The sequence below is a fragment of the Gossypium arboreum genome, chromosome 3 (assembly GCF_025698485.1).
Source record: "Gossypium arboreum isolate Shixiya-1 chromosome 3, ASM2569848v2, whole genome shotgun sequence".
Taxonomy (NCBI): domain Eukaryota; kingdom Viridiplantae; phylum Streptophyta; class Magnoliopsida; order Malvales; family Malvaceae; genus Gossypium; species Gossypium arboreum.
In genome coordinates this window covers 131,992,126-132,003,532 of record NC_069072.1, presented here as the reverse complement: position 1 = coordinate 132,003,532, position 11,407 = coordinate 131,992,126, and the positions used below count along the sequence as shown (strand labels likewise).

The following is an 11,407-nucleotide window of genomic DNA, read 5'->3' as shown; positions in this document are numbered from 1 at the left end:
CCGACATTATTGAGTTGGATTACTATGGCAGATGGAAAGTTGTCTTATTTCGGTGTGATTGGGCTGATGTTAATACTGCTCGAGGAATTAAAGAAGATCAATTTGGTTTTACAATGTTGAATTTCTCTCGCTTGATTCACACTGGACAACAATTGATGGACGAGCCATATATTTTCCTCTCAAGTGAAACAAGTTTTTTATTCGAAAGATCCAACTGATGAGGGTTGGTATGTTGTACTCGGAACACCCTAGAGACTTGTTTGAAATGGGTAATGGAAGTAGAGATGACATCGTCGAAAGATCAGAAACATTACCTTTTTCAGAACAAAACTTAGATGAAAATATCCCTAGTACTAATACACAACATTAATGGGTTCGACATGATGTGTATGAAGATATTTACGAATAATGATGTAGTAAGATTTTACAATTTTTTAATTATATGTAATATTATAATTTTAATCTTTGTCATGTTATATAATTTAACTATTTTATATGTACTACTATTGTTGTAATTTGTTACTAAAACTTTAATTATTTTATGTGTATTACAGGAAAAATGTGTAGAAGAAGAGTACGAGATTTAAGTATTGTCCAGAATACTCCAAATTCGGAAGAAAGAAATAGTGAACAGCAGACAGTTGTTGGATCTTCGAATGTGCCGGAGACACTTGATGAGCCTGAAGAATTTCAAAGTAATATTATGTTCATTTTACATGTGTTGACTTTTATTATTGACTTATTTGTCAATTTTAATATAATAATAGTATATCATTTTTCAGCTGAAAGTGGTGGGACGCGCAGAGTTCGAGGACGTACGCTACTTAGAGATTTATACGACTTAGATCCTGTCGAGCGTGTTAAAGTAAGTAGAAATACTCATGGTCAGCCTGTTGGATCTGAAGCTCGATTTGGGCATTTTAGCACGAAATGCAAATATGTTGCCCATCAACTACGAATCATGGCATCACATGCCTGATAGCAACAAAAACCAGGCTCTCGCTAATATTAAGGTAACAAAATGTGAATGCAATTTATAATACTTTGGTTTAAGTTTCATTTCTATTTACATTCTAAACTTATGTTTTTTTAGGAGAGATTTGCTTTAGAAGTCTCCGATGATTATATCAAGAAGGCATTAGGTAAAAGATGGAGAGACAATAAAAGCACTTTAAAGAAACAATATTTTAAGAAAGACATAAGCCTCGAGGAAAAACTGAGAAATGTTCCGCCAGGAATGCTGAGGTATCAATGGGAAGATGCGGTTAGATTTTGAAATTCAAAGAAAGGAGAGGTATTGTGTATTTCCAAACTCTTATATATAGTGTTTACTATGTACGTAATAATAATTTTATTATGTAGGACCGTGAGCGAGTTAGAACAAGCAGCAGGCAAAAACAAAAATTCACGCAGACGGTAGGGTCGAGAAGTTTTGCTTCTGTAGCTGAGGCCGATGTATTATGAATTTATTAATTCTTTCAAATATTAATAACTTTCTATTATTAAATAATATTCTTACTACTATATTGTAGGAAGTCAAATCCGGACAAAAGTTGGACGCCTTGACTTTTTGAGATTACGATAGGAAGAAAGATGGATCTCCTATGACATCCAAGTTGGAGAAATTATGGTATATTCACTTAATAATATTTGATTTATTCTAAATATTTATAATCTTTAATTATAATTGTTTAATTCAATTCATCATTAGTAGTTTTAAATAATGTTAAGTTATGTTGCATTTCTTTTTATTTATATATTTCGTTTCTAACTCTTTAATTGATTTTTAGGAGAAACTAAAGGAGAAGAAGGCGAATATGAAGCGATTGCTTCGAGTGATAGTTCTGTTAATCTTGAGAACATTGATAATGAATTATCACTGAAGTTTTGGGTCCTGAAAGGTGCGGTCGGGTTCGATTTCAAGGATCCGTGTTACCCGACCCAATATTTTGGATCCGGCTCCCAGAATACATGCCTTCCTAAGTCAAGCTCAAGTCAAGTTCAGAGGTTAAGAGACCAGATAGCTCGGATGCAAGTGAACACGGTTGAGCAAATTGCCGAGGTTCAACGAAAATATGAAGAACTCCAGCAACAACTTAGAATGAAGGCAGCAGAGAGGGAGGCAGCGGCTGCAGCGAGAGAGGCAAAGGCACGAGCGATGGTAGCGTAACGAGCAAAAAGTACGATGACCTCCACTACTGACTTCAAGCAGATGATGCATATGTTTCAACAATCGCAAAAGTGCCGTCTTAGACATTAGTTTTCTTATTGTAAGAATGTTTTTAAGTTTTGTCACGTTTAACATTATTGTAAAAATATTTTAAATTATACTTTATTTATTAATTATATCATATATCTTTAGTTAAATTTGAAGTATCATTTAGAATTAATGTCTTTGGTTGTATTTTTATGTTAAATTTCTGTTTTGGCTGCATTTTATATTATATTTGTTGTATTTGGTTGGATTTTAATGCAGGAAGGGCTGGATATTGGTGAAAAAAAATATTACAAATCTGCCAAAATTAGCGGCATTTGTAGAAAAAGCGCCACTAAAAGCCTTGACCTTTAGCGGCGCTTTTCCCACAAACGACGCTAAAAGCCTTGACCTTTTGCAGCGCTTTTCCAACAAACGCTGCTAAAAGCCTTGATCTTTAGCGGCGTTTTTTTCCACAAACGCCGCTAAAAGCCTTGACCTTTTGCGGCGCTTTTCCAACAAACGCCGCTAAAAGCCTTGACCTTTAGCGGCGTTTTTTTCCAATAAACGCCACAAATTTTTGTGGCGTTACCTATAGCGGCGTTTTAGAAAGCGCCGCTAAAAGTTTTAGAGCCGCCTAAAAGCGCCGCTAAAGGCTAAAAAAAGCGCCGCTAAAAGTCTTTTTTTCTGTAGTGAAAATGTGGTGTTGAAATATTGGAAGTAACTCACTCAAAAAACCAAGAGTCATAAATGGCATTTAAGGTTGAAGAGAAGAGGGGGTTGTACATAGTTGGTGGTTTTGTGTCTCTAGTCATGAAGTGGAGAGGTTTTTAAGGGAGATATTTAGGTTACATGTTCTTTTTTAATAAGAAGGTTGTCATTCCATGTAAGTTTTTACTAGGTTGATTATGTAACTTGATGCAATGTGATTTAGGATATGCTAATGATAAATGATAATAAATTTATTGAAGTGATTGAGTTTAATGTGATTATGGCTTTGGGTGAAGCATAGTATTTGGTGAGATAATTTTTTTGATAAAATTTAACGATAAATATATAACAATACACCTAGACGAAAGTAAAAATTATAAAGTGAGATTACCTGAGACAAAAGATATCGATGAAGTCCCTATGTCGTGGGCTAGGTCTATTTAATTTATGATTTTTTTTTTCATATTTTCTCTTGTAAAAATGGTGGAAATTCTTATAAAGTTTATTTATGATTTGATTACTCTTATGAAATTCACACCATTATTAGTGTCCAGTAAGCCTATGAAGGCTAGTGCCTGTCGAGGCTAAGTTGCCTCCTCCTGTTCGCTCTCTAGGATTTAATTACTTTTAATATTTTTACGTGTTTACATATGAATAACAATTTCCTCTTTGTTAATACTATTGTGTGTGTGTTTTTTTTTTTTGGTCTTATGGAACTTAGTACAATGTAATAATGTAAGCATGCATCTAGCGGTGTTGTTGCATAAATAGATCATGTGTAAGTGTTCAAGTATAATGAATTTAAACACTTTTTGCTATGTAGTCAACAAAGTACATTATATTGTGAAATCCTTTAGTGCTTTGGAAACCAAAATCTTTTTAGTCCCGTAGAATGAATGATTAGTCTAAGGTCTAGTTTAAGAATGTTTCTCAAAAGCATTTTTTAGAAAAAAAAAAGTACTTTTGAGGCAAAAACATTCCTAAATAAATTGTTTTTTGAGAGAGAGTACTTATCTCAAGCCAAAAATTAGCACAAAAACATTTTCTTCAAAAGATGAAAATTTTAACTTCTCCTCAAAAATATTTTTTTCCAAAAATACTTTTGAGAAATATTCTTAAACTAAGCCTAAATATAAATTTTTAATAAACACTTAAAAGATGCGAATGATGCTTGAGGAATTTGTACGTTTGAAATAGCAAAAGATGTTTGAGAATACTAATTATTTAAAAAAGATTAGGTGCCTAGAAAGACGAAGGATGGTTGAAAAAGTTGTGTGCGTGAAAATGTGAAGTATGCTACGTGAGTAGAAAGATGAAGGATGCCTAAAAAGGTTGTGCTTGAAACGATAAGGAATGTTTGAAAATCCATGCTTGAATGCCAGGGTGATATTTATCCCTATGAGACTTTCAAAAAAGAAGAAGCTCTAATTATTTATAATATAATAGTGATATGATGCTAGTGAAGGAATGTCTAAAAAGACTAAAGTGCAAAAATGAAGTGTGCCTAAGAAGACTATGTGCTTGAAGAAGCAAAGCATGCCTAAGAAGGCTAAGCACCTGAAGAAGTGAAATGTGCTTGGAAAGACAATATGTGCTTAAAAAGACTAATTATCTAAAAATGTGCTTCAAAAGTTTAAACATGCCCAAAAAGACTAAACTAGACTTATATTCATGTTAGTAATTATTTACAATATATAATTATAAGTAAACTTGAAAAATTAAACAAAATTTATCTCAAATACGTTAACATGATATTTTTTAAAAAAAGTTGGTAATTATCTATAATATAAATCATACCTTAATCAAGGTATATCTAAAAATGGTAAAGGACATTTACCATGAAAGTATGTCATGCGATATTTGTCCCCGTAAAATTTGGGAAAAACATTAGTAATTATTTATAATATATTAGTTATATGATGCTTATCTTTTTATGAGGTATGTATGAACACGAGCTCTATATTTCTCTTCGTGAGGTGTGCACCGTAATGAATTTTGGCCATGTACATCAACTAAGACAAAAGTGAGATAGTAATCAAATATATTCAAGAGTTTAGCACTACCTTTGCACCAACAAAACTCTTGGTGAGGTATGTACCACTTACACTTGCACCAACATGAATTCGGGCGTAGTATGTACTAATATTCGGTTTGGTGAGGTATGAAAACGTACGAAAACATAATATACTTTCGCGTAATATGAATTCAAAATATATATACCTCACCCATATATTATGTTTAACTTAATATATTTATTGATTGAATCTTAGTTCGATTGGTATAAATATTGTTGTCAATGTAGGAGGACGTGAGTTCGAGTGCGCTTAACTGCATTATTCTCCTATTTATGAGATGAGGAAGGACTATAAGTAATTTTAAGTATTGTGTCAAATAAAAAAAAATCAAGAGATAAATTATTTATTGTGATATTTTCCATTTACTCTAATGATTTGTTCCAATTTTGCATCAAATAATTTTAAAATATTATAAAATAATATTATTCTAAATATCTTATAAATTATTATTTATGTAATATTATATTTTAGTTTGTATAATATTTAATATTTTAAAATTTTATATTTTTAAGGAAAGCTCAATCATTATGTTAAAAGTTATAAGCTAAGGAAACAAAGCATAAGTCAAAATAAGAAGGGAACAACATACTAAATCTAAGTTAACAGGCTTACCCCATACACTTAAATCTAGTTTTCTTTATGTTAATGGCAGAAATACTATGAGCATCAAACTCAGGAGTAGAACACTTAAATCTAGTTTTCTTTATGTTAATGGCAGAAATACTATGAGCATCAAACTCAGGAGTAGAACGAAAACACTTGAGGACAATATTCCACTCAACAAAAGTAGCATATAGTAAGGTTGATCGTGCTAAATTATGTGCCACTTATTGGCAACTCGGTTCACCCAAGAGAAAACTAAAACACTAAAGTGGGACACAAGCAACAAAACAATCCTGAAATCCCAAACTCTAATATATTCGAAGTTGAACCAAAAAGTGCGTTAATCACCTGTATCAAATCCGATTCCATGGCCAAGATTTAATCCATGAAGCCGAGAGAGCTTCTTTGATTGCAACGGCCTCTGCTAGCCGAGGAGCCAAAGAAGAGTCAATATGTCCCGACATAGCTTTCACAAACTTACCCTTCTAGTCCCTGACAGTAGCCGCAAAACCCGTAGCATTTTCCTGGCAAGAATAAGCAGCATCAATATTACATTTATACTTGCCCATACAAGGCTTCTCCCATCTATGCTGACGCCCAAGCTGCTCCGCGTTACTTGCACTATCAACAGATCATACCCCTTCATTGCGTCACACCAATTCAGTAGAAAAGAAGTAGCAATGTTTACAACATGATAAGGGGTCGAAAAGGTTCCTTTCCAGCACAATAAATTGCGATGGTACCACAGACTCCACATAATAGACAGAACCCAATCCTGCCTGCTGCTATCCTAAGAACTCAACGCATTAGCAATAAAGTCCACAACCGGAAAATGAGCAGGTTGATAACCAACATGCTGTCAAACCGATTTCGAAAAAGAACAACCAAGAAGCACATGATCTAGTGATTCCTCCTACCCACGGCAAGCATATGCAACAGACATATTGACACCTCGGTAAGAAGTTTCTAAGGCAACGCCAGCAAAAATCCTTTGTCTTTGGCGGTAAAGAAGAAGCCCAGAACTGATCCCATGGCCCCGCAAAGTGCAGAGACAAAAGATTCTGTGACCATGAGAGCGCGAATCTGTACCCCGAATTTACACTGTAAAATCCATTCGGGTTAAAGTGCCAAATAAGCTAATCGGGCTGCATGTGTCGACCAATCGGAATACTAAAAACATGAGCCACATCGTGCGGAGACAACACCCCCTCATCAAAGCTTCGATCCCAGCCCATCCCATCCTCGGTCATAAGCATCTTTACGTACAGCTCTTCAAGCCCCTCAATAGGCACCTTTTCAACATAAAACGTAGCCTCATTATTCAACCAAGGATAATTAAAAACCTGTATGGAAGCTCCATCCCCCACACACCACCAAAAGCCATTCCCAACAAGCTGCTTAGCCGCATAAAGACTCCTCCAGACAAAAAAAAAGGTTACCATCTTCGCTGGCATAAAAAAAACTCACCCGATTTCTGTAAGCCCATAACACCAAATTTCATTAGTTTTTTTTTTTTTTAATAATGAATCAAAGCCATTAAAAATTGGAGTGAAATTATAAAAATATTACAATACTATGAGAATGGAAGATAACTTAAAAGATCTAAAGATGTGGTATTGAAATCCATTATATTATAAAATCTTGACACTATGAATAATATTATTATTACCAAGTGAAATTAATCTATATGAGATTCCGAAATATAAAATTATCATTGACAATATTAAATTTTGTGAACCGACCACTAAAATGGCTAATAAGAAATACAGTATGTACATTAAAGTGGCCTTGACCTTAGATAGGCCAGTGATATAAAAGTATTATAAAAAACAAATGTCCCATCATAATAAATATTAATTATAATTTAAAAAGTGATATTTTATAATTTTATAATTTTATAATTTAAAATTTAATAATTAATTAAATTTATTAAAAATTATTTAATTTAATAATAAATATAAAATTATACACTATTAATATATCAAATAATACATAAAATTAAATAAACACTATGCTAATGTACAAATTATCTATCCACTTTTGCCTTATCTTGCAGGGCTTTCTTTTCACAGGAGAAAGATATGGAAAAAAACACATGTAGTAAAATTTATGTAGATATTTGTCCAGATCGAGGAATGTACAGTAGGTTAATTATCTTTTCATCCAAATTATAGAATAAAAATTAAAATTTAAAACATGATTTAATTTTCTTTATTTTTCATATATTTGAAATTTTAGTCTTCATACTTTTATTTTTAAGAATTTAGTTTTTTAATTTTTAATTTAAAAGTTTAGGTATAATTATTAACATTGTTAAAATTCTTCTACTAAATTTATTAGCGTGATATTTTAAAATTAAAAAACAAAACTCCTAATAACCATATAACAAAAAGTGACATTATAATAGACCTAAGTTTAATAGAGAATTTTAACAATTCTTAAAAGTATGCATCAATATTTTAATTAGAATAACACATTTAAACTAGCTAATCAAGTATAAAAATTGAGATACTAAATTATATAAAAATTAAAGAATAAAATTAAATCGAAAATTTAAATATAATATAGAATAAAACTCAAATTTCACCATTATTGTATTCTTTAAAAAAAAGTTGTAAGTATGTAACATGTGTCACATAATGTCACAACATTTCTTTATATATAGAGAGTATATAGTTAAATTACCTAGGAGTTCCTGTATTATAGGGGCTAGATTAAGTTAGCCCTTTATTATTAAATAGATTAATTTAATTTTATATTATTAAAAAGAATTAAATGAGTCTAAATTATTATAAACTTAACATCTATTGTATAAAAATGGCTTAATTTTTTTTCAATTGTCCTTCAATTTCAAATAAAAGATTTCATTTACGAACCATAAAAACTTAAAAAAATTAATTTTGCTAAACAGTAAATATTTTTTAAATAATAAATGTTAACTCTATTCTAATTTGATATTATTTGATTCTTTGAAATAATACAATGACTAAATTGATCCATTTACTAGTCTGGGACTAATTTGATCATGTCCCTATAATAGAGGGACCTCTCAAATACATTCACCATATAAATACCATATGAATGTACGAATAATTAAATTTAATTAATCATATTATTTTTATTTTTAAGTTACAAATTTCATTAAAATTTGACTCATTATAAAACACGATTCAACTTATAACAAAAATATATATGTACTAAAACTAAATAGTTTTAGGGCCCTTTTGGATGGACGTTTACTTCCAGTGCTGTGCATTTAGCTTTCTTTTCGTCTTACACTGTAGTATTGCTTCAATATTTAATCTCACCGTTGTTTTTACACTAATCGTAAGTAAACGCACTATATATCTAATGAAAAATCAGGCTAAAATTTACATTTACGATATATATCAATTATAAAGGAGATTTTTATTTATTTTTATATTAAAATTAGTGATTTTATTTTCTAAATATCTGAGAAAATATAGGAGGAGAAGGGCCATTGGGAGAAAGATAAGAGAGGAGATATTATTGAGGGTGGGTCCAATACCAATAGTTACATATTACCAAACTTGTTAATTGATTATGTATTTTAATTCGGTAGCCAAAAATATATTTTTTATTATTTAATTTAATAAAAAATTTAGAAAAGCAAAAAGAAGAGATGATTGCAAAATTTTATACTATTTTGTTCAAACTTATTTTATATTTTTATATTTCTTCCCGAATGAATGTATATATTTTTATTTATAGAAAATTTTATTTATTTTATGTTACATTTTAGTTATTTATATTTAAAATGTTATTTTTAATTACTTATGTTAATATGTTGTAACATTTTAGTCATCGAATCGTTAATTACCGTTAACGGTGCAACGATAAGCTGATACATTACGTTAAATCATCATTTCAAACAAAAATGTTAGGTTAAATTATATAATTGGTCCCATTATTTTTTTTATGTTCTTTTAACTTTTTTTTCTTTATTTCCTATTATTTTCTGCTTCTCCCTCTGTTTTCCTCCTTTCTCCGTATCTTTTAAGTACTTTTTCTATATTTTCTATTTGTTAAAATAAAGAAATAAAAAAATTGTTCAAAAAAATAAAATATACAAGGGAATGGAGAATTCAAAGATTCCAATTCTACTTTGGTCAAGAGAATTTACCAGCTCTTGACATCCATAGGGGAATGGAGATTACAATATATTCCTAGAGAAGAAAATGAAGTCGTAGATGACCTTATCAAGATGGTTCAAGACAGGAGAACAAGATTAAGATTACTTGAGGATTCACGTGGGAGGGATGAGTTTAATAAACTGTTTGAGGATCTTGTGAGAGGAATTAGTTTAATTTCTTATATTTGTGTCGCTTTTTCTTTAAAAAAATAGGAAAATTATCTTTTGTAACCAATAAAATAAATGGAAATCCTCTTGCTTTAAGCCGAATAAAAAAAAGTAATTAATAATATTACTTCATGGTTAAAATTGAACTGAAATATCTTAAACAATATGTCTTATCCACTATTCTCATTTATGATATCTAAAAGGTCTTATCTATATGAATAAGATATTTTCCTAAAATTAAATGAATTTTATTACAACCTTAAAAAATCCAAAATAATAGTAAGAATTATTTTCCTTTCTATGATTAATAAAGTAAAACTTCATTTAAGATTATGTCGATTATATTTAGAGTATAGTAACTTAATAAAATAATAATAATAATAATAAACACTTAATAACATGCTAAAGTAGCTTTTAATTTTTTATTCAAGCAGAATAAATAATCACTCAAGTGAAAGGAAAAAGGTTTGAATATTATATTTTTAAAGAAAGAATCTTTTTACAAAAGGAAACCAAACAGAACTTTTCCTCTTAAAAGATCTTTCCCAAAACAAACTGCCTTCGCCTTTTTTTTTTATAAAAGACTAAAATATTAACAGATATTTTAATTATTTACTTTAAAGTACTTTTTAAAATATTTTAAATAAATTATACTTTAGGTCATTAAATTATTATTAGGTTTATGTTTTAATTATTTAACATTAAAAATTATAAAATTATTATTGAACTATTTAAAAGTTTTTATTTAAGTTATTGGGCTGTTAAAATTATTATTCTATAACTTTTTTATTCGCATTCAACTATACCAATTGAAAACTCTATTTTCCCTTTCTTCTATAGTTTATTTTTTTTATGAAATAAACTTGAATGTCATGAATCTGTTAACCAAATGCAAACAACTTTCTTCTCCAATCTCCAATACTAATTATAAGATCAATTTGGATCTAATGTATACTTTTCTACTTGTTAATGGGTATTGATCTATTATACCAATAATCGAATTGTCACTTAGAGTTCTCCAGTCGAACTTAATTTTTTTTTACATCCCAATGACTTAAATAAAAGCTTTCGAATAGTTCGATAACTATTTTGTAACCTTTTGAATTAAGCAACTAAAATGTAAACTTACTAATAGCTTTTTAAGTTTACCCATAATTTTTTTATGTTTTATTTGTATTAAATAAAAGTTTTCACTTTGGGTTATTGCACTTTTTGGGCTCAAATTTGTCAATTATTTTCAATTGGAGCTTGAATTTTTTTTGCTCAAGTTAGTCCATGAATTTGATAATTGTTCCCATATTGGGGCTTAAAATTTTTTTTATCCAAGTTAGTCCTTATATTTTCTTAAAAATTGAACCAAAAAAAAATTCAAATCCCAGCATGAGAATAATTATCAAAATTAAAGACTAATTTAAATAAAAAGATTTAAACCCCAAAAGAACAATTATCTAATTCAAATTCAAGTGGAAACGAATTTTCAATTGAGCCCAAAAAATTGATTTC

At 29.7% G+C, this 11,407-nt stretch overlaps 1 long non-coding RNA gene across 1 annotated transcript; it reads left to right on the top strand.

Annotated features, from left to right (window-relative positions):
• Positions 1-558: 558 nt before the first annotated feature.
• On the top strand, positions 559-1,139 carry LOC128290417 (uncharacterized). Its single transcript, XR_008280254.1, has 3 exons — positions 559-695; positions 790-1,013; positions 1,094-1,139. It is a non-coding gene; the product is annotated as an uncharacterized LOC128290417 (long non-coding RNA).
• Positions 1,140-11,407: the final 10,268 nt, after the last annotated feature.